We start from the raw sequence: 21,886 nt of genomic DNA, 5'->3' as shown, positions 1-21,886 counted from the left end.
AGGTCAAAATACATACACATAAGTAATAGCAAAGCCTACTCAAATGGTCTCATGCTTTGCCAGATTGACTTTGTCATTCATTCAACAAACATTTGATGAACACCTGCTATGTACAAAGGACCATGGACATGATTGAGTCTCAGTCCATGCCTTCAAAAGGTCACAGTTTAGAAAGAGAGAGGGATGGAAACCATTTTTTTTACTATACAACATAATAAACACTATAATGTGAGAATGCACTAGGGAATCCCTCAGCAACCCAAAGCAGGGCTGTTTCTGTCAGCTGGCAGACAAGGGAAGGCTTCCCTAAGGAGGTGGTTTTTGAGATGTAGTTTGAAAGACAGGCAGAAATTTATTTGCCAGGTTATAAAAGAGGCATGGAAAATAATCTAGGCCACAGAAGAGTGAGTACAAAGGCATGGATCATATTACAACTTGGAAAAATAAGCCACATTGTTACCTTGTCTATCACAGATCTAAAAGGCTGGGGACAAGGTTGGCACTCAATAAATATTTGGTGAATTGAATCATGATAAGTAAAAACTCTCTTAATCTACGTGAATATAGCAGTATTCTAGATCGGGGGTTGGCAAACAACCACCCTCAGGCTAAATCCCACCCACTGCCTGTTTTTGTAAATAAAGTTTTATTGAAACATTACCACACCTATCCATTTACACATTGTCTATGGCTGCTTTTGTGCTACAATGGCAGAGTTGAGTTGTTGGCGAAAGAAACTAAATGGTCTGCAAAGCCGAAAACATTTACTCTGTGGCCCTCTACAGACCAAGAATGCTAACCCCTGTTCTAGATTAACTGACATCCTCTATTCTCTAAAACATACAGCACTCTGAGCTCAAATCTAATAAGCAATAAGTAATACCCTCTTTTCCTCCCACCAATTGAGTTCTATATTTTCCAAGAGTAAATTGTCTGTTCCCAAAAGTGGTTTGCCATTTATTGTGTTAATGTATTTAACATGTAACATTAAATGTAATTTATATATTAACATAAATATCTAATTCAACAAAATATTGTATATGCTGATAAAATATGAGTGTGAAAAGGAAGAGCAGTTTCTATAAAAAAAATAAAATGGAATGCTTTGAAAAATCTCAGTCATAGCATGCTAATAAAAACTTACTGAGTTAGATGTGAGACAATTACAAAAGACTAGAGAGAAAATGTGAAATTTTAAGATTCTACTTTGCAAGTGAATACAACTTTCACTCCACTTCTTAAAAAATACTAAAATTAGATATTAGAGATGATGCATTGCAGGGAATGGTTTGTATAAGAAAGACAACACAGAATTTTGATCAGCAATATTCTCAAAGAGGAGTCTTGGCCCTATACCAACAGACTGGTGTTTACCTGAAAGTTCGGGTTAAAATAAAGATAATTACCCTAAGTAAATGAGTAAGTAAGTAAGTGGTAGATAAATAGATGTTAATGTATATTTGCATTTTATTTTTTATAATTCCCTAATTTAATCAGCTTTTTACTGTCAGAGGAGGAAAGAACAAAGTAACTTCAAGGTTTGTTTGGGCAAAGACACAAGATCACAACTTCTAAATTTAATGAGGCCAACCAGGCTCTGCTAAACTCACCATCACCCAACCACTGCTTTCCTGAGCCAGCCTGTGGGCATCTATTTTAAAGCCCAGTACCAGACCCTAGGAAGGTTAGACAGTCAGGACTCAAACCTCATACTCCTGGCTCTGGATCAAGAAGGAAGGATGAGCCCACACTGGCCCTGGTAAGAGCCAAGACTACTTTAAAAGTTAGCCTGAAAATGTCAACTCATTAAATCCCCAAATTGTGACTTGTAAGCTCTGACAAGCCATTCCTGGGAATAAAATGAATGAAATTAGTATCCCTTCCCTTACAAATTACACAAATTCAGAGTTCAGAAAACTTTTACTTATCACTTCACAGAACCCTGGATCTATCTTCATTCTAGAGCTTCAAACAAATCTCTGCTTCATTAGAATTCAAGGAATGATTGTGTTCCTTGTGGTGCATTAACTCTTTATAACAGATAAACAATTACATTTAATTAGTTCCAAACAGCTGGTTAGTTATTTTCTGAAATCCTTGATTAAACATCTTTTTTTTTTTTTTTTAGGGGAACCTATTTGGTTTTATCCTAGCCAATTAGCCCTTTACCCCCAAAGACTATCCCTTTCAGGAAAAAAAAGGGGGGGGCTTCCTTGTTCAGAATGGGTATTTCCAGGCATCCCAGGTCCCATAGGAAGCTCCCTGAAGGAGGGCTGTGCTCTCCACCCATGACAGAGCTAGGCAGGCAGGAGACACCCCCAAAGAGACGCATTGAAGATGAGGAGCAAGACAATGACAGAAAAAGCCCACCTATACCCGCACAGTTTCAGAAGCAGCTCAGTTTTCTCCTCTTCTTCAATATCTTCCCAACACTAAGTTAAGCACATTAACATTTTGCCTTGTCCCACCCTATGTCTACCAACAGTATTGGGTATAAAGAAAATGTGTTGTCAACATTGTCTTAAATGCAATCTGTTTTGTTTTGGTTTGTTTTTTAAGATTCTTATTTATTTATTTATTCATGAGAGAGAGAGAGAGAAAGAGAGAGAGACAAAGCAGAGGGAGAAGCAGGCTCCCTGCAGGGAGCCCAATGTGGGACTCGACCCCAGGACCCTGGGATTACACCCTGGGCCGAAGGAAGATGCTCACCCACTGAACCACCGAGGCATCCTTTGCAGTCTGTTTTCTGTTCTGTCTCCTAGTGCTGCTCCAACTTAATCATGTCATACCCATGCCTTATTCTTCCTCTATCTCTTCCACAGTGTTCAGCAAAACACATTTTCTTTTCCTTTTCACCTACCTAGTGTTTTCATGGTCCCTCAGATGGTACCCAGGGACCAGCAAGCTGAAGCCCAATTTAGGATAATTCCTTAAACTTAGGAGCCATATGAATACAAAGCTTCTCGAATATTTTGCACTAAAGGACCATGAATGAACAATCTCAGAACTGCACCTTTGTGCCATAGCATAATTATATTTGGTTAAGTGTAGACAGAATAAAATTGCAGTCTCAAAATAAGGTGTGGTAGACAGCCTCAAAAATCGCTCCCAGTGATCCCACTTCGTATCCATGTCTCTGCATAATTCCTTCCCCTTGTGTAGGAATTCACCTCTAATTAACAGAACTTAACAAAGCCATGGAATATCACTTCTGAAATTAGATTGAGAGAAGACTATTTCTCTCTGAGGCTTACTTTCTTTCTCTCCCCCCAACTTGTCTTACCTTTTATTTTTCCTTCTTTCTCTCTCTCACTTACTCATTTTCTTTCTTTCCCTTTGCTCTGACGCAATCAGTTGTCACATTAGGAGTAGCAGCCCTCTGGAAGGCTCCACAGGAAAGGAAATGACATCTCCAGCCAAAATCCAGAGAAGACCCGAGGCCTGCTGACAGCCATGTGAATGCACTTACAAGTAGACCCTGTCCCTGTCAAGCCCTGAGATAACTCTAACCCCAGCTGACACCTTGACTGAAGCCTTGAGAAAGACTCTGAGCCAGAAGCACCCAGCCAAGCATCGGGTTTGTTGTTCTAAGATGCTAAAGCTTCGAGTAATTTGTTACACAGCAATAGATACCTAATATACCAATTTTTCAACAAATATCAGAATTTTTCTCTATAAAAGACATTAAATCTAATATAGACCTCCTCCTTCCCCTGCCAGATGATCAGGAAATTATCTTTTTCAGTCCTATAACTCTATACCCACTTCTACTCCTCAAGGTTTTGGCAAAAGCACAGGGTATGCAGGACAGAATATTTGGGGAAGGGCCTCTTGTTCATGGCATGTAGTGGTCACCGCCAATGAGCTCATTGCTCAACTGTCCATGGCCCTTAGAGTTAGAGGGTAAGGAAGCTCTTTTCTGCTTTTCTGCTAAGCCTCGGCTTGGCCACTGGGATATCTGCTGAGGCTGGAGCCAGTACCCAGCACCTAACACCCCAGTTGCACTTCTGCAGTCCTATCAGCTCCCAACCAGACCTCCATCCCTTTCCAGGCTTCTGAAAATCTCCCATCTCTTACCATTTCCACTCTCTTCTCCATAGCCCTCCATCCCCACGTATACACACATATACTGTTAGCATAATTCCAGAGGTTAGGGGGTTTCTTAAAACCTTAGAAAATAAATTATCTTCAAGCTGCTACTGTAACACGGGAATAATACAATGTCCTTCTGCAAATTCAGAAAAATATACAGATAGTTCTCATTCCTTCTGATGTTTCAACTGCCTCAAAAACAAAATATGAATTAATGTTTCAATAAGTAATTCCACTACAATTATTTTCCCCCAAATATTCAAGAACAAATTTATGCCCCAGAAGAACTGTCATGCTTACCCTAGGGCTCTGAATATCTCCTGGCGAACCACAGCACACTCACCACCTACTGTTCCCCCTGTCACAAACTATAAGAAGCTCAATAATGGGGGAACATGAGGCTTCAAAGTAGGAACCTTCTTCTTCTAACTCTCCTCTCACTCTGTTACAGAACAGCCCAAGCAACCAGCCATGAGACAGGCATCAGGAAGGCATAACTGAAATAAGCTGCTACTTCTGTATGTGATTAAAGTAGAACAAGGAGGTCTTTCTTGACCCAAAATATCTTCTCAGTGCTCTGCAACAATGACAGAAGTCCACCTTTAGAGCTTGGCTCATTTGAGTTGAAAGCACTGTTACTCCAAAGTTGAATTACCCATTGAGCTGTTTTCAGCCAGGAGCACCTTCTGACAATTTAGCTTATCAGTTCTTTTATAATAGGCAGCTTATTGAAAAAAGTGTTTGGGTTCACATCTGAGTGGAGAAGAGGAAGAAAGAGATTTTTAACAGCAGCAGTGCAGGCATCTTGAATGTAAAACTCAAGGCAGCCAAGGGAGAAAGATGAATAGAAAAAAGCTTCCTTTTACTGTTAATGTGATATGACTACTGGGGTTATAATAATATGTTCTCTTATGGTTATTCTATAAAGAGCAGCAAGGATGAAGGCCACCCCTGGAACTTCATGGTCTCATGAAGGGTCATTAATGGTGTCCAGTACTAGGGGTACAGGCTAGTCCTCAAAAAAGAAAAAAAAAAGCTGAAAGGGTTAGACATAAGGTCTGGATGCCTGGAAGGGCATCACTGGGTAGTGTGTATAAAGATGGTTTCCTCCCTATCAAGGGACACCAGGGTGCTCGCTTCAGCAGCACATATACTAAAAGGGACACCAGGAGCTGAGAATGAAAGATGCTGGACTGGATCTTTTCTCAAGGGTCCCTCAACATGGAGGAATGAGATAGGAACAGCCTCAGTTCCAAGAGATGTATTACCTAGTTTCACACGACTCTCACTATGGTAGTTACTGACCCTCAGTGTATGGTAGAGATCAAGTCAGTTGGGCCATTGCCTGGAGTGCCCCTCTAGAAGGAGCTAAAACACCACTGGAAATGCAGCAAAGAGGAGATTGTATTTTCTGAAGTTCCTTTCAAGGATAGAGAATGATTGATAAATGGCTTGGGCTAGAAGGATGGGGAGAGATCGTTGAGGGTCAGATCTTCCAAGGATGGTGAAACCAATTAATTATCAAACTTTTGATCCTTTGAATCATTGAAAAACCTGAGTTAGTGGCTAAATTCCTCAGGGATCAAAGAAAGGCTACACTCTACTATCACAAGTCTTTCTCCTTCCCAAACACAACACTTGAAAAAGATATCAGATTAAAGAAGTACTGTGTTACTATTGTGCACACAGAGTTAGCTGTACTCCAGTTCTGCTCATGATAAGATCTGCCTGAATATGTTGTCTTGTCTTGGCTCCACTACTGAGAAGCCAGGGAAGGGACACTTGTAATTTGTTTGAGTCAGAGTGCTGAGAGGAAGCAGCACCCTTGAGGCCAGCCATGTTGGTCTTGTTCAAGAAATCTCTAAAGGAAGATGAATCTAAGAACAGGCCAACCCTCCTGGCTCCTTCCTTTCTCCCTCCCTTAGTAGATTTTCTTCCACCTGAGGCCAACTTCAAAAGATCTGGAGTTTGTGTGCTTGCTATTAATTGGAAGGTGTTATTTGCTTCCAGGGGAGCACTCACCATTCATGAGAGAAGTCACAAGAGGAGAAAAGAGAACTTTGAAGATAGATAAAGATCATTTTGTTCATAGATTTTTAGAGTACCCACCTGGACATGGACTTACTGGCTAGAAAGTGCTGTTATAATAAGCACTCTTAAAAATAATAAAGGAATAATGTCCCATTCTTCTCACCTCACTCATAACAGGTGAAGTCATCTGTGTAGCAACAACAGAATGAGGAGGAAAAATGAGGACTGGCTCAGGGTGGTTTTTTTTTTCCCCTCACCAATTGCTTGCACTCTCATTTTCTGCTTCTTCCATGGCCCTCATCATCAAAAGGCATCATATCTGATATTCCTGGATAGCTCCTTTCCTTTTATCCCCAAATTATCTGCAAATAAAATGCCCAGGACACAATAGCATATTTGGGCTTCCAAAGTATCTTGAGCCCATGTAAACTTTTCATTCTTTGGTGGCCATCACCTGGGTTCACTGACATAAATATCTTTGTTTTCTATTCTTCTTCCTGTTACCCTTTTATTTTATTTTCTGTTTCTTGATAGACTACTATAATGAGTGAAACAAACCACACAGTCTGAGGATATAGTCCTCACAAGACTGTCCTCACTTCAGACTCCAGGCACCAGTTTGGAGGTCCCCAAGGCCACCTTCGCTTCACACCAGTTGACTACAAATTCAAGGGATTGCCACAACCACTCTCAGGTTTGATAATTTGCTAGAATGACTCACAGAACTCATAAAAATGCTGTACATATTATGGTTGCAGTTTTATTACAGCAGAAGAATATAAGTTAGAACCCACTAAAGGAAGAAAAGCAGAGAATGAGATCTGGGAGGAAGTCTGTCATCCTCAGGGCTGGTACTAATGTGTGGCAATTCACATAGAGTATTCCCAACTAGGGAAGTTCACTGAAGCTTCAGTGTCCAGAGTTTTTTATTGAGGTTTCATTATATAGGCATGATTGATTAGATCATTATCCTCTTGGTTGAACTCATTTCTAGCTCCACTCTCCTCCCTGGAGGTCAAACTGAAGTTACCTGCCTCAAATCCCAAACCTTAATACCATGTTTGCTCTTTCTGGTGTAGCCAAAGGTCTCTTCCCTGAATCATCTTGTCAGCAGGAATTATTAGGGGCCCAACATGAATAGCAGACTCTCCTATCATTCTGGAAATTCCAAGGATTTAGAGGTCATCTCCCAGGAGCAGGAACAAAGATCAGATCTCTCTTTGGGTAAATTTAATTCTTTGCTATGTAATAATGCCCCCTGAAAACAGGTCTGGAATGTGTTAAAAAGGTACAAGTCACTGATAGCAGATGGAAAGCTCAATTGCATAACACAGTTTAGGATTCTGATAAATGTCCAACAACCATTGAAAAGGTAGATGGCTCTATTGCCTATGTAGAGTTCTGGGAAGGGAAAATGACCTGCATTGACTGACTGCATATTGGGCTTTTTAAAAAGAAAGTCAAGCCTAATTCTTCAGCACTAACCTCTCAGATTAGCTACGAAGGATGAGGGCAGTGAAAAAAACATGCGTTGTTGCCTTGAAACCAAATGGATGGTCTTAACTAAAACTGATAAATGTCTCCTAAAATATTCAAGGATTTTCTCTTTTTTTCTGGCAAAAAAAAAAGTGAAATATGAAAAATCAAATTATGTGCTCCTTGTGCTGAAGATCAGGAGAGATTCCAAATGTGCACAGCCTGGTCTTGGAAACTGCAGGTGTCTAGTTTTGCCCTGTGCCTGGACCACCCATCACAGCCTCTCCTCCCCAGTCCTTTCCCTGTCTGATCATCCTACAGAAGGATGTGAAAATTTTTGTCATGACAAAATTAGACTATTAAAAATTAGACTATTAAAAGTAGACTATTAAAAACAATGGAGCAGCAGCACCGAGGAGTACCACTTCAGTGATTTCAAGAGCATTTTCTTTCTTATTTGTTGTTAAAGAAAAGTAGTGATCCCCTAGCCCTGCTTTCCTAGGCACATTTTCCTTTGAGTGCTCCAAAATCTCAATTTAAAAAAATTTATATGATGCTCCTAGCACTCTGAAAAGAATAGTTGGGAATCACCTAGGAAAGAAGACCTGGTCTCTGCCCTCAGGGAGTTTCTAATTCAGCTCAACAAATAATACCAACATATATAAATCCCATATCAAAAAGAATAGATAACATAATGAGTAGTACCTTAGGTATTCAAGGTGCAGAAAAATTGATGTTCAACTGTTTCTTGAGAAAGACTTCTCAAAGGATGTGAAATTTAAATTAAGCTTTGAGAGGGATGCCTGGGTGGCTCAGCAGTTGAGCGTCTGCCTTCCACTCAGGACATGGTCCCGGAGTTCCAGGATCAAGTCCTGCATCAGGTTACTGCATGGAGGCTGCTTCTCCTCCCCCTGCCTATGTCTCTGTCTCTCTCTCTGTGTCTCTCATGAATAAATAAGTAAAATCTTAAAAAACAAATTAAGCTTTGAGAAATGATAGGACTCTTAGTACATGGGGTGTGGGGGAGGGGTAGGTATTCTAGAAAGATGAGCTAGTACAAGGGGAGTGTAGACACAGGAAAGAGAAAATCTGGTTATCTGGGAAGGTTTTTGGAGTTATAGGCTGATAGAAAAGTATAAAGGATTGTCCCTGTCTCCAAGGACATTGAAATCCATAGATTTTTTTAATATTCAGATTAGAGATAGAGAAAAAGGATTTTTAACTAGTTGTCTTATTACTAAAACGCACCTGCAAATGTTTATGTGGTAGAAAAACAATGAGCAAATATTTGAATAGGTATTTGAATAGGACTATATCTTGACAGTCTATTATAGAGGAAAATTATTTCTTAGAGAAATTATATTCCTTAATTACGTGTTAGCTCAGAATATACTTCTCTGCCGCAAGTTCCTGCTGTGAAATACAAGTCTGGGTGAAATTCAAACACAAAACCAGGTATTCACAAGGCAAATTGAATTACAGGAAAAACAACTTACAAGGAGAATTTTAATGCAACAAATGTCCTTCAAAGCTGCTGTCACATTGAGTACAGGTCAACAACTCAAACTAACATTATTTTGATGTCACAAGTCAGGGATGGCCAGAGAATACATGGGGTGGCAGAACTGGAATTCAAAGTAAAATAGGGATCCCTGGGTGGCGCAGTGGTTTAGCGCCTGCCTTTGGCCCAGGGCGCGATCCTGGAGACCCGGGATCGAATCCCACGTCAGGCTCCCGGTGCATGGAGCCTGCTTCTCCCTCTGCCTGTGTCTCTGCCTTTCTCTCTCTCTCTCTGTGACTATCATAAATAAATAAAAATTAAAAAAAAAAAAAAAAAAAAAAAAACAAAGTAAAATATAAGATTGTATGATATGATCATAAGATTGCACCACAGCCCCAACATAACCATATACATTTCAACAGAAATAAACCCAACTTTCAAGTGTAAGATGTAGAGGATATGGCTTGATAAATAACAGTAGAAATTAGGAGTCACAAATGTAATGTGGCTACCCCCAAACCCAAAGAAAGCAAAAGCAAACTTAGGCTGTGGTAATAGCCAGTCAGGGTGTACAGCAGGTAGGGGATTGTCTGATCCATTTCACACAGGTAGCATTACCTAGTGTCACCACACACTTTAAATGGGGGTACAGAAATCCAGAAGTGAGTACAAGAACCATCTGTGAGAGCCAACCTGAAAGATATCAGCCTAGGGAAAAGTGAGACATAATTGTTGACTTCAAGTAACTGAAGGGCTGCATCAAATCGAGGCATTAGACTGGTTTCATACTGTGCAGTTCCTAAACTTTCTAAACCAAAAATAAGAACACATTACACGATGAAGAGTCTTTGTGCCACTTCCAAGTGTGAGAGGCATTCTAGAGCATGTGGTTTGAATACTGGAAGTTGAAAATTTCTGAGACCTTATGATGTTGTATAAAGGCAGTACATATTTGAAATTGGAAATTATAATCTAGAAAACCCCCGGCTTATAGCTGCAGAATATAATTACAATTAATGAGTATAAATTCTAGGATGGTCAATTTCAGCTCAGTATGAAGGGAAAAAAATTATTTATTTATTTGCCTTTTGGCGGGGGCGGGGGGGCAGAGGGAGATGGAAAGAGAGAATCTTAAGCAGCCTTCAAGCCCAGTATGGAGCTTGATATGGATCTCAGTCTCACAACCCTGAGATCACAACCTGAGCTGGAATCAAGAGTCAGATGCTTAACCAACTGAGGCACCCATGCACCCCCAAAGGAAAAATTTTTGACAGACTTATCAAAAAATAAAATATTCTACCACAGGAGAGTATTGCAGAGATTTTCGCAATACATTTATGGTGAACCTGTTATGTAATAACCATTGTCCTGCCTTTATATAATTCAAGGTCTAGAGTGGAAGCCAAGCAAGGAAATAGGCAACTATAATATTCAGGGTGAAAAATTTGTATAATAGAGATAAGAAAAATGTAGAGAAGAAGCCTGGGGAATGAAAGGTAGCAGGAGCAACACCTGAGTTTAATCTCAAGGGTTGGCTCCAGAATGGAAAATCAATTAGAATGTGTTCACCCAAAATCAGAACTACAGGTAGAGAGGGCAATGCAGGAAAGATATGGCAATGATCAGAGATAGGGAAGAAGTCATAGGGATAAAAAACAGTGAGTAGATTTAAGAGTCATTAAGGAAGTAGAATAAATAGGACTTTGATTGCTAGATAATGAAGAAGAGTGTCACAGACAGCTGGTTTCCTTGGGAGTTGGTAATACCTTTCCCCAAGACAGAAAACAGACAACAAGCAGTTTTACTGAAAATGAAGTCAGTCCTGAACTGGTTGAATTTGAGAGTAGATATAAAACACAACCACATGCAGATGTCAAGAGGTAGCCGAACATGTGGTCTACACTTCAAATCAAGAAAGGAGCTAGAATACTGCACATTCCTCTCTCTTAGCTAAAAGAGTGACAGATTTATTATCTCTCCAATCAGTCATCCCTATAAATGCAATTTATTGAGATACTCTATCATACAATTTCCATCACTTCCTGATACCATCCATCTGGAAGGAAGTGGAGCAAACTCCACTTCCTTCGACCATCCCTCAAATCACCCAGCTTAAGTTCATATCCTATAATATATTCTTTCTAATGCTCTCTTACAAGGCCATCCAGTGGTTTCCCCAAGGTATGTGTTCACCTTTACTGCAACTTATTCAAGGTGTGCTCCTGCTGTGCTCCTAGTGATCTAGGCTAGACTGTATTGACATTTCCAAAAAGGGACATAAATTATATAGCCTTTCAACAAAACCCTTGTGCCTCTGAGTAAATCTGAGGTCTGGAAATGTACACTGTGTTTCCTCTATTAAATTTTTTCCTTTTATCTCAAAAAAGTGGGAAAATATTATCATTTATAATGGTTAAATTATGTCATAATGCAAAACATGTCAAGTGACTGGCAAAACGAATTTGTGAAATGAATCTTCTTTGCTGGTGACTCATATTGGAGGATTATATCCATTTATCTGACTGATAAATCTCCTTTCTGAATGAAAATTTTAAGTAACACTGTTCGTCTATTATATGCTTAGAAAATGACTTATGATTATTCTGAGAATCTTCATAAGGTGCATGACATTGATAAATAAAGTTAGTGAACAGCAAAAAAAGAAGAAGAAGAAGAAGAAGAAGAAGAAGAAGAAGAAGAAGAAGAAGAAAAGAAAGGAGCTAAAAAGGAAAGTTAAGAATATCTTGTCCTAGTCTGTTTGGGCTACTATCATAAACTGTGTGATTTAAACAATAAATACTTATTTCTCACAGTTCTGGATTTCTAAGATCAAGGTGCCAGCAGATTCTGTGTCTGATGAAAGCCTGCTTATTGGTTTACAGACAGACATATTCTAATTATGTCCTCACATGGCCTTTCCTTGGTATGCATATGTGGACAGAGAGAGTTCTCATCTATCTTCCTCTTTTTATGGGGGCATTAATTCCATCGTGAGGGCCTGCTCCCTGACCTAATCTTTTTTTTTTTTTTCCCTGACCTAATCTAACCCAAATTACCTCCCAAAGATACCCCCTTCCAAATTCCATCACTTTGGGTATTAGGATTTCAACCTATGATTTGGGAAAGATATGAACATTCAGTCCATAGCGTATTTCATAAAACACAAATGAAAAAGACAAATCAATGAAAACTAAGAGATCTAAGAAGTCTAACATCCCAAACTAGGAATTGTGAAGAGTAACAGAGAAAATACTGGGGGAGGGGGGAAATTTTCAAAAAATATAATACAAGAATATATAATATGCATTATAGAAAAAAATTAGTTTCCACATTAAAAGGTGCAAAGGTCCAATATATTGAAGAAAAGGATTCACATCAAGGACATAATTGTGAAACTTTAGAATCCAGGTGATAAAGAAAAGATCCCAGGAAGAAGAGCAAACAACATATGAAGAACTGAGAATAAGAGTGGCATCAGATTTCTCAAGAGCAATCTGTAAGCTAGTTTGAAAACATAACTCAAAATACTCGAAGAAAATCATGCCCAATTTCTAATTCTATACCCAACCAAACTATGAATCAAGAGTAAAGATAGGGGATCCCTGGGTGGCGCAGTGGTTTGGCGCCTGCCTTTGGCCCAGGGCACGATCCTGGAGACCCGGGATCGAATCCCACGTCGGGCTCCCGGTGCATGGAGCCTGCTTCTCCCTCTGCCTGTGTCTCTGCCTCTCTCTGTGTGTGTGACATAAATAAATAAATAAAAAGAAGCTGCTTCAAAAAAAAAAAAAAAGAGTAAAGATAGAGATGTTTCTTTATATTCAAGGGCTTGAAAAATATACCTCTTATGCACTTCTCAAAAAACTTCTAGAGGATAAGTTCCAGAAAAATAGAAAAGTTACTATAAAACAAGAAAGAAGATATGGAGCCAAAGAACTGGGGACCCAGGGCAAGAGAAGTAAATAGAAGCCCTACTATGACAAGAGGGTAAGTCCCATGACAAGAGCTGGGCGGCCATTTTAAAGGGCAACAAATCCAGATTAAAGCAGAGGCATAAAAGGCTCTGAGAGGGAGGTTTCCAGAAAAAAATAAAACTTCTAGATCTTCTGACAGTTTTATGGTGTGGAAAATTGGATTAAGAGTCACTTTTACAGAGCTATTGGAGGATATAAGAAGACTTAGCAAAGGATGGAAGAAAGCTAAGTAAAAATTTTTTTAAAAGATAAAAAGAACTACAGGAAAACCAAAAGTTGAACAAGAAAGGAACAACATTCATAACATAGTTCTTGGCTCAAAAACTGAACAATGTTAACATAGTTATCAAATATGAAAATAATGAATATGGATGGTATCAAATTATGGTAAAATTATATTGGAAACATACAGAGAGATGAAATATGTATGAGTCATGGATGATTATATCAGATATCTACCCCTGTGCAGTAAGCCACCCCAACACTTAGCAAGTAAAAACAACTGCAATTTTATTTGCTTATGAGTCTGTAGATTAACAATTTGGACCTGGCTCAAATGAGCAGTTCTTCACTCATTTAACTGCTGTTATCTGTGGACTCAACTAGCAAAGAATATCCAGGATAGCCTCACACTCACACTTGGGACTGGGTGCTGGCTATCTGCTGCTGATGGGCCTAGGGACCTCAGCTGGGACACCTCCTCTGTGTTTCATGTGATCTGTCACACTCCAGTAGGTTAGATCAGGTTTATTTGCTAAGAACCCCAGGGCAGTGCTCTGAAAGGCTGAAAGCAAAGGCACAAGGCATCTCGAGGTCTAGGTCTAGGTCTATAAATACCGTAACATCACTGCCAACATGACTGTTGGTCAAATAAGTCATATGGCCAGCCCAGATTCAAAGGGTGGGCAAAGAGATTTTACCTCTTAATAGAAGGAGATACAAAGTACAATGCTAAGGGGGTGCGTAGAGAAGGACAAGAGAATTTGTTGTGCACACATTCTTCTACAATGGTATGTAAGAATTAAGTCTTTATCTTCTATAGTGGAAAATCAATATAATGTCTAATGTGGAAAAATCAGCCAATCGGTGTATAATTTAGAACAAATGGCTGATGAGTTTAAAGTGGTTTTCTTCAGAGGAAGAAAGGCAGAACAGGCAACTGCTGTTCTTGTTATAAGTTATATAATACTGTTTGACTTTGAAAACTGTGTCTATGTGATTACTTTAAAAAAGCAAAACAAAAGTAAAAAGTTTGGCGATACCAGCAATTCCACTTTTAGATATACACAAGAAGAATCAAGAGCAGGAATGCAAACAGATACACCAACGGTCACAGCAGCATTATTCATAATAGCCAAAGGTGGAAACAACTCAACTGTCCACCAGCAGATGAATGGATAAATAAAAAATATGAAATATACATACAATGGAATATTATTCAGCCTTTAAAAAGAATGAAATTCTGACATATGCTATAACACATGGATGAAACTTGAAGACATTATGCTAAATGAAATAGCCAGATATAAAAGGACAAATAGTATATGACTCTGCTTATGAGGTACCTAAAAGTAGAATGGTGGTTACCAGGAGGTGGGGTAGGGGTGAAGACAGAGAGTTACTGTTTAATGAGTGTAGAGTTTCCATTTGGGAAGATGAAAAAGTTCCAGAGACAGAGGGTGGTAATTGTTTCACGACCATGGAAGTATATTGAATGCCACTAACAACATGCTTGAAAATGGCTAAAATGGTAAACTTTATGTTATGCATATTTCACCACAATAAATAAATAAATACCATTGAAAAAAAGATTGGCCAGGAAGGGAAAGAAAGAGGGAATGATAGATTAAAGGTAGACATGATGCTTGATTGCTTTCTTTCTTTCTTTTTTCCTGTCCTTTTTTAAAAAAATAGAAAAGAATGAAAAAATGAGATAAATGAAAACAGTGTAGATTTGGGGTTTGATAAAGCTGAAGGAAGGACAACTGGTAGAGAGGTGTGTCCGCTAAAGAAGGAGATATATGAGCTGGGCAATCGATGCTTGCCTGCAGTGATTGTATCAAAGACAGTTTGGGTAAGTTCTTGCTGATGTCACAAACTGGAATGGAGGACTCCCTTCCATCCCCGAGGGCCTTACAAAATCATACATGCCTCAAAAATTCCTACTGAATAAAATGTGTCAACTGACCAGAGCATTCACCAATTGCCTACCATATATGCATTTACCAATCAGTCTGTTTAGTGAACAAGTTAGAGGAAAGAGTATTTTCATATAGACTTTATGGTCACAATATTGGGATATATTTTCACTGCAAATGTGGCTGCATTTTTTTGTTGTTGTTTTTCTAAAGGGTGGAACATAAATACTTCCCTCATCATCTAGGAATGGTTGGAAGAGCAAACTCTCTTGCCATCAGGAACAAAAGACAAGTTTTGAAGGATTTGGGCTCTGGGCTTCCGGGGTCTATTGTGAATGAACAGCAGAATAACTGGTTTGGGGGTCAAGGAGTTAGAGTAAGAAAAGGAGGGAGGATTATCTCTGAGAAAAATTAAAAGAGAAATGATTTTCCCCAAGCTACATAAAGGCCAGTGAATTTTGCTCCCTCCTCATCTAATCAGCCCACTACCTCTGACCCCATCCACAGTGGTACATAACCTCCAAGACAGTGTGACCCTCAACATAGTATGGTGCAATGGAGAGAAAGCCCCCATCCGCATATTCAAGAGAGGAAAACTGAGCTTTCTGGAAATGTGGTCTAGGACAGAGGTGAGGCCTCTGTGATCTAGGTTGAAATACTAGGCCCAAATAAAATAATATCAATAAATGTTGATGTACTTTGTAAAATGTGATGCTGTCGATTTGGGAAAACAAAGGCAACTTAGGCATTACAAAACTTTTTTATTCTACAAAAATAGCAACTCTTTGTGCCAGGTTTGATATGAGATAGTTGGCAAAAAAATTTCTTCAAACTGTGACCCTTCCTCAGAGACATGAACCCATACCATTTCGTAAATAAAGAATAGTTAAGAAAACAGTAGAAAAATACTGCAATTATTCTTATTTTTCAACCTCTCACATTCAGAGCCGCACTCATCGATATTACTAACAGCAAATGTAATTGTGGATAGTATGAAACTGTGTAGCGTGAAGTAACTATTTAGATGCCATTTTTTCTAGCCTTTCTTATGGACACTGACCTACACCTCAAATGACCTTTTATCTCCTGGCCTCCCCTTCCCCAGAAATCTCAGGGGCAGCAGTGGCTCTGACCCAAGTGGGGTCTGACCCCGGATCACTCTGGCAGGACTTGGAAATCCGAGTTTCCATGGCAACCAGCCACCCTAATAGAGCCTGCCTCTTTGGAAAGCATTTTACAGCTCCCTTCTGGAGGAAAAGAAGAGAGAGAGTGGAGAGGAAGGGAGAAGGAGAAGCAGGAGGAGAGAATGAGGGAAAAGAGAGGAGGGATATGGCACCGGGGAGGTCATGAAAACCCATCAAATAGGAACTGACACAACGAACAGCCTAAGAACTATACAAACATCTTTCACAATCAGAAAGACTTCAGGGGACCTTTCTGTTGTGATTATTTTCTTTTTCTTTCTCTATTTCTCTCTCTTTTTCACCCGGAATTTCCCAGCACCCTGGCTTTTCTCAATATGTTTTGTCTCCACGGAAGTTCCTCTTGGAATTTCAATCAACCAGCACTCTCAAGTTTTCGCCCTTTCCTTTTTAACATTTAATATATAAAAATGAGCAGGGGGTCAACCACAACTGGATGAAATCACTAATCATTACAGTGCTCAAATTGCAGCCCCCTGGTGTATGGAAAATTGCTTTTTTACTGTGGCTGAATGTGTGAAGGGTGCATCCAGAGCCTTACTCTGAAAAGGGAGTAGATATTCATCATACCACAATCTCGCCAGCAATTTTAGAAAATTCATGAGACTGGAATGGATCTTCAAAATCCTACAGAAACCATACACATGTACACACACATGCCACACACTACACACTACACACACACACACACACATTTTGTCCTCTAAGCAGTTTCCCCTGTCACTTAACAACGCCCACTCTCCTTCCTTTTTGATTTATTGAAAGTGACGCAGCATTGCTCCAAAGTTCTTCAGTTTTTCATTTCCACTTACAAGTAATTATTTCAAAAACTATAAAAATTGCAATAAAATATTGCTCAATTCTTGAGAATCTGTTACATCCCTTCTGAGGGAAGGTCAGAGAATAGGAGAATGGAAAACCATACTGGCACTCTCTTTAGAAAAATCTATGCTAAACAGCATGAGGCGAGAAACAGGCACCTCACAAGTTGTAACAGTTACTATTCTTTTCACTTGTATCCCTTTAAATTTCCAAAGAAACAATAAGATATTTCTCAGCCTACTTATGTTTGGTTTTAATATAGAAGTCCAAGGACATCTGATTTAATGATAAAAAGCAAACAATTTAGGACCAAAATAACTGGTCATGTTATCCTCTACCCCTCCGCTCCTGTCAAACAAAAGTGCTGAAGGAAATGTTAAAAAAAAAAAAAAAAAAAAGAAAAGAAAAGACAATCCTGTATGCATGGGCCTCTACCCCTAATCTGCACACAGCCGGGGGGAAATCAGTAAATCCCACAGGAAACAGGGTGGTGGGAGACAAAGGAGGAAGGCAAGTCCTTGCAGAGTCTGAGCAGAGCGGAAAACACGAAGGGAAGGAGAGGAGGTTGCATAGGGCTGGTAAAGGCAGAGGTGGGTGGAGAAAGAAAGAGATCAGGGTTTTGTAAAGGGAAGGAAAGGGGAAAGCAAAGAGGAGAAAGAGAAGGAACAAAGGGTGGAAGAGCAAGGAAGCAAATAATAGTACATGGAAACAGAAAGAAATAATCAGAGAAGAAACGATGAATAAAAGAGGGCAGATGCCACCAAATCTCTGACACAACCACACATGCCAGCAAGCCCCTGCTCTCATGGGAAAGGGTGGGCACCGGAGCCTTCCTTTTCTTGGTCCCTTTGACTACTCGAGCCAGGGCCCCTGAGGATGACCTGATGAATGAGTTGTGGCAGGACCTCATTGCATCATGATGATTTAGGATTTTCCTTTCACTTCCTGCCTGTGGTTATGGATCTTTTATCTGCTCTATCTGTGGAGCCTAATGAATTCCTGCTAAGTCTTTATAGCAGTTGTCCCTTCCACTTAAATCTTCCCCCGATCCTATTTACCGGAGTTTACAGTTCAGAGTGTCGTGTGCTAAATTGTTTGTGTTTTTTACAACCATCACTAAATGCTGACTCTGGAAAGTGGTTAAGTTGCTAGAAGGAGGATCGTCCGGTAAGGAGTAAATGGAGACTGATGGATAGGCAGTGCTTCCTCTCTTCTTCCACCTGCACCGTCTGCTGACCTGGATGTGGAGGTTCAGCATGCACTGAGGGGCTTCCCAAGACCTCCATTTCCCTAAGTTTCGAAGGATAGGGAGGTCAGGAAATGGATTGGCAGTCTGGAAGCCTCAATTTGTCCCAGCCTTGCCATGACTAAGCAGGTGAGCTTGAACAAGTCACTCGAGCTTCCTGAGCTGCGGTTTTCTCATCTATAAATTGGGATTAGTCTATCTCCCTCTTCTACACCAGAGGTGGGAAGAAAACCTAGTCTAATTGGGGAATGATTAAAAAGGGTGGGGTGATTGCTGTTGAAGCTGATATTAGATATTGAAGATAAAGAGGAACAGGTAAGCTGGAGCCACATAAGAAAGGCCTTGAGGGCAGCCCGGGTGGCTCAGCTGTTTAGCGTCACCTTCAGCCCAGGGTGTGATCCTGGAGACCTGGGATCGAGTCCCACGTCCGGCTCCCTGCATGGAGCCTGCTTCTCCCTCAGCCTGTGTCTCTGTCTCTGTCTCTCTCTGTCTCTCTCTCTCTCTCCCCCTGTCTCTCATGAATAAATAAATAAAATCTTTTAAAAAAAAAGGCCTTGAATCTGTGCTTCTCACTTTCTCATCTGTAAAGTGGGTAGAACTTATGCCAATTCTTCTCTTCATAAGCAAGTGAGAGGCTCTTTAGCTCTTTGGGTTAAAAAATGCTAAGAAATCCAGGATTATGTCCCTGCAGCAATCATCCATACCCTTCCTGCAAACTCAGCCTTCAAAATGTTATCTCCTGAATTCTCCTAGTTCTGCATATGGTCCTATCTCTGTTATGGCTAAGCTGCCCCAAGGAAATCTGTGACCCCTCCAAGTGCTTCTCATCAGAAGATATTCTGAATCATTTATCATGAAGTTCAGGATCCTTAGAGAATGATGCCAAACGCACTTCTATCAGATAGGTTTGCGACAAAAACATAGGCCTATTAAGACAAAACAGCAATATTGGGGAAGCCTTCAATGTTTGGTGTGCTGTCTTTCCTGAGTCTGTTTCTTTCTGTCCTTGCCTTCAGAGATAATAAATTTCTCAATTCTGGTGACCATTTTTAAGCATTCCACCAATACTGAAATTTTTAGACAGGGAAGAGACCCTGCTAATACTACTAGGATAATTCAAGTATCTTACCAGCTCTGTGTGTTCAGGTTCAAACCCACTAAGTAAAATTGCAGGAACATTGGACACCTAATATTTTGTTGCTTAATTTTTAACGGCTAAAGTTAACACAGTTTCTGGAATACAGGGGCCCATAAAATATATTCATTGATATGGAATGAAAATATGATCGATTGAGCTAATTACCTAGAATAAAATGCAAATACCACAAAGAATAATAACTCCTTAAACATTCTTGTTAAGTCTTTAATGCCTTATTGTGAAAGCAAAATTTTAAAGAGGAAAAAATGGGAAGAAAATAAACAACAATTATGGAGTGTGTACTGTATGTTTAGTGCTATGCTAGGCTTGTTACACATATATTTATGTAGGATTAATATGTTTAATCCTCACAATTACCCAGAAGATCATTGATATAATACCTATTTTACATTTGGAATGAGACAGAGAGTTTACATGATTTGTCTACAAAGTTAGTAGAAAAGCTGAATAAAGAGTCACAAGGAAACACTGAAAAGGATGATGGGCTGGGGCCTTATCTTGTACCACTCACAAAAATAACTCCAAGTAAATTAAAGAGTTAAATATACAACCCGAAACCAAAAAAATAAGAAAAAGCTCCTCGATATGGTTCTCAGCAATGATTTTTTCAGATATGACCCCAAAAGCACAAGCAACAAAAGCAAAAAATAATAAGTGGGGTTACATACACTGAAAGCTTCTGTACAGCAAAAGAAACAAGCAACAAAGTGAAAAGACAAACTACCGAATGGGAGAAAACAATTGTAAATCATATATCTGAGAAGGGGTCAATATTCATAATATATAAGGAATTCCTATGACTCATAGCAAATGATAATAATCTGACTTGAAGATGGACAAGGAACTGAATAGACATTTTTCCAAAAACAATCAAATGGCCAGCGGGTACATGACAAGATGCTCAACATCATTAATCATTAGGAAATGCAAATTTAAATTACAATGAGTTACCACATCACACCTGTTAAAATGGCTATTTTTAAAGATAAGAGAAACAAAAACACTAAGTCAAAAAGATACCTACACTCCCATGTTCATAACAGCATTATTTATAATAACCAAGACATGGAAACAACCTAAGTGTCCATCAATGAACAAAAGGATAAAAAAATTGTGATTTATATATATGCAATGGAATATTAGCGATAAAAAATGAGGAAATCCTACCATTTGCAACAGCATGGATGGACCTTGAAAGCATTATGCTAAGTGAGGTTAAGTCATATGGAGAAGACAAATACTGCATGATCTCACTTAAATATGGAATCTAAGAAAAACTGAATTCATAAAAACAGATTAGATTGGTCGTGGCCAGGGGCCAAGGAAGGGATCCTGGAGTCACCTGAGTACCTTCCAAAGCAAAAAAAAAAAAAAAAAAAAGGCAGCAGAGGGGGAACAATTGAAGGTACGAGAAAGAGAGGGCACTTGGTAGCTCTTTCCAAAAGATCTGCCAGATAATTTAAGGGGAAAGCTACCTTACATCGCTTAAAATAGAATTTAACTTGCAAATATTTCATTTTCTCTAAAACATATATTTCTGGTAAACCAAGGTATATGAGCACTAAACAGTTTGGTATCTTAGCTGATGACAGAAGGGCAGCATGGCCCAAAATTAGGCAATCTTCTTCTGTCAAAAGCCTTACTGTTCTGCTGGGATCCACTATCACTATCTTCTTGCTAATGTGTAAGTTAGTACTGAATGTTTTAGCTCATGTAAAAGTGCAGGCCAATAAATAATGACTGATGGTGAACCTATTCAAATGAGTCTTCACTGAGGCATTTCTATCAAGACTTGTCAGAATTTTTTAAAGCCATGTGACTATCAGAGAAGGAACAAAAGTTGAACGAAACAACAAATACCTAAGCAAGAAAAATGAAAAGTTTTTATTAAAGCCTCAGACTAGAAATTTTCACTCCCTGTTCTTATTTAGAGAAACAAAGACAAAATATACACATGTTCCTGTTCAAATATGGCCAATAATTTAATCGCTTTGATCTTATTGTGGAACCACAGATTACCATCTTAAATATTTGGGGCTCCAACTTTCATTAATTTAAACCCAGTGTTTTCATTTGGACATTTACTTTTAATCAGTCTCTACAAGTGAGGCTGATTACCTTGAGTATTAATAATAAGAATCAACTCGCTAATGACTTCTTTTCCTTCTTAAATTGCAGGATTAAGCACAGCCATTTAATCATATTCATTAGCATTTTTTTTTCCGCTGGAGAAACTAAATCAAATGCA

This window comes from Canis lupus, chromosome 11, assembly GCF_048164855.1.
Source record: "Canis lupus baileyi chromosome 11, mCanLup2.hap1, whole genome shotgun sequence".
In the NCBI taxonomy this organism is placed as follows: Eukaryota; Metazoa; Chordata; class Mammalia; order Carnivora; family Canidae; genus Canis; species Canis lupus.
The sequence above is the reverse complement of the archived record's forward strand: the minus strand, read 5'-3'. Positions refer to the sequence as shown.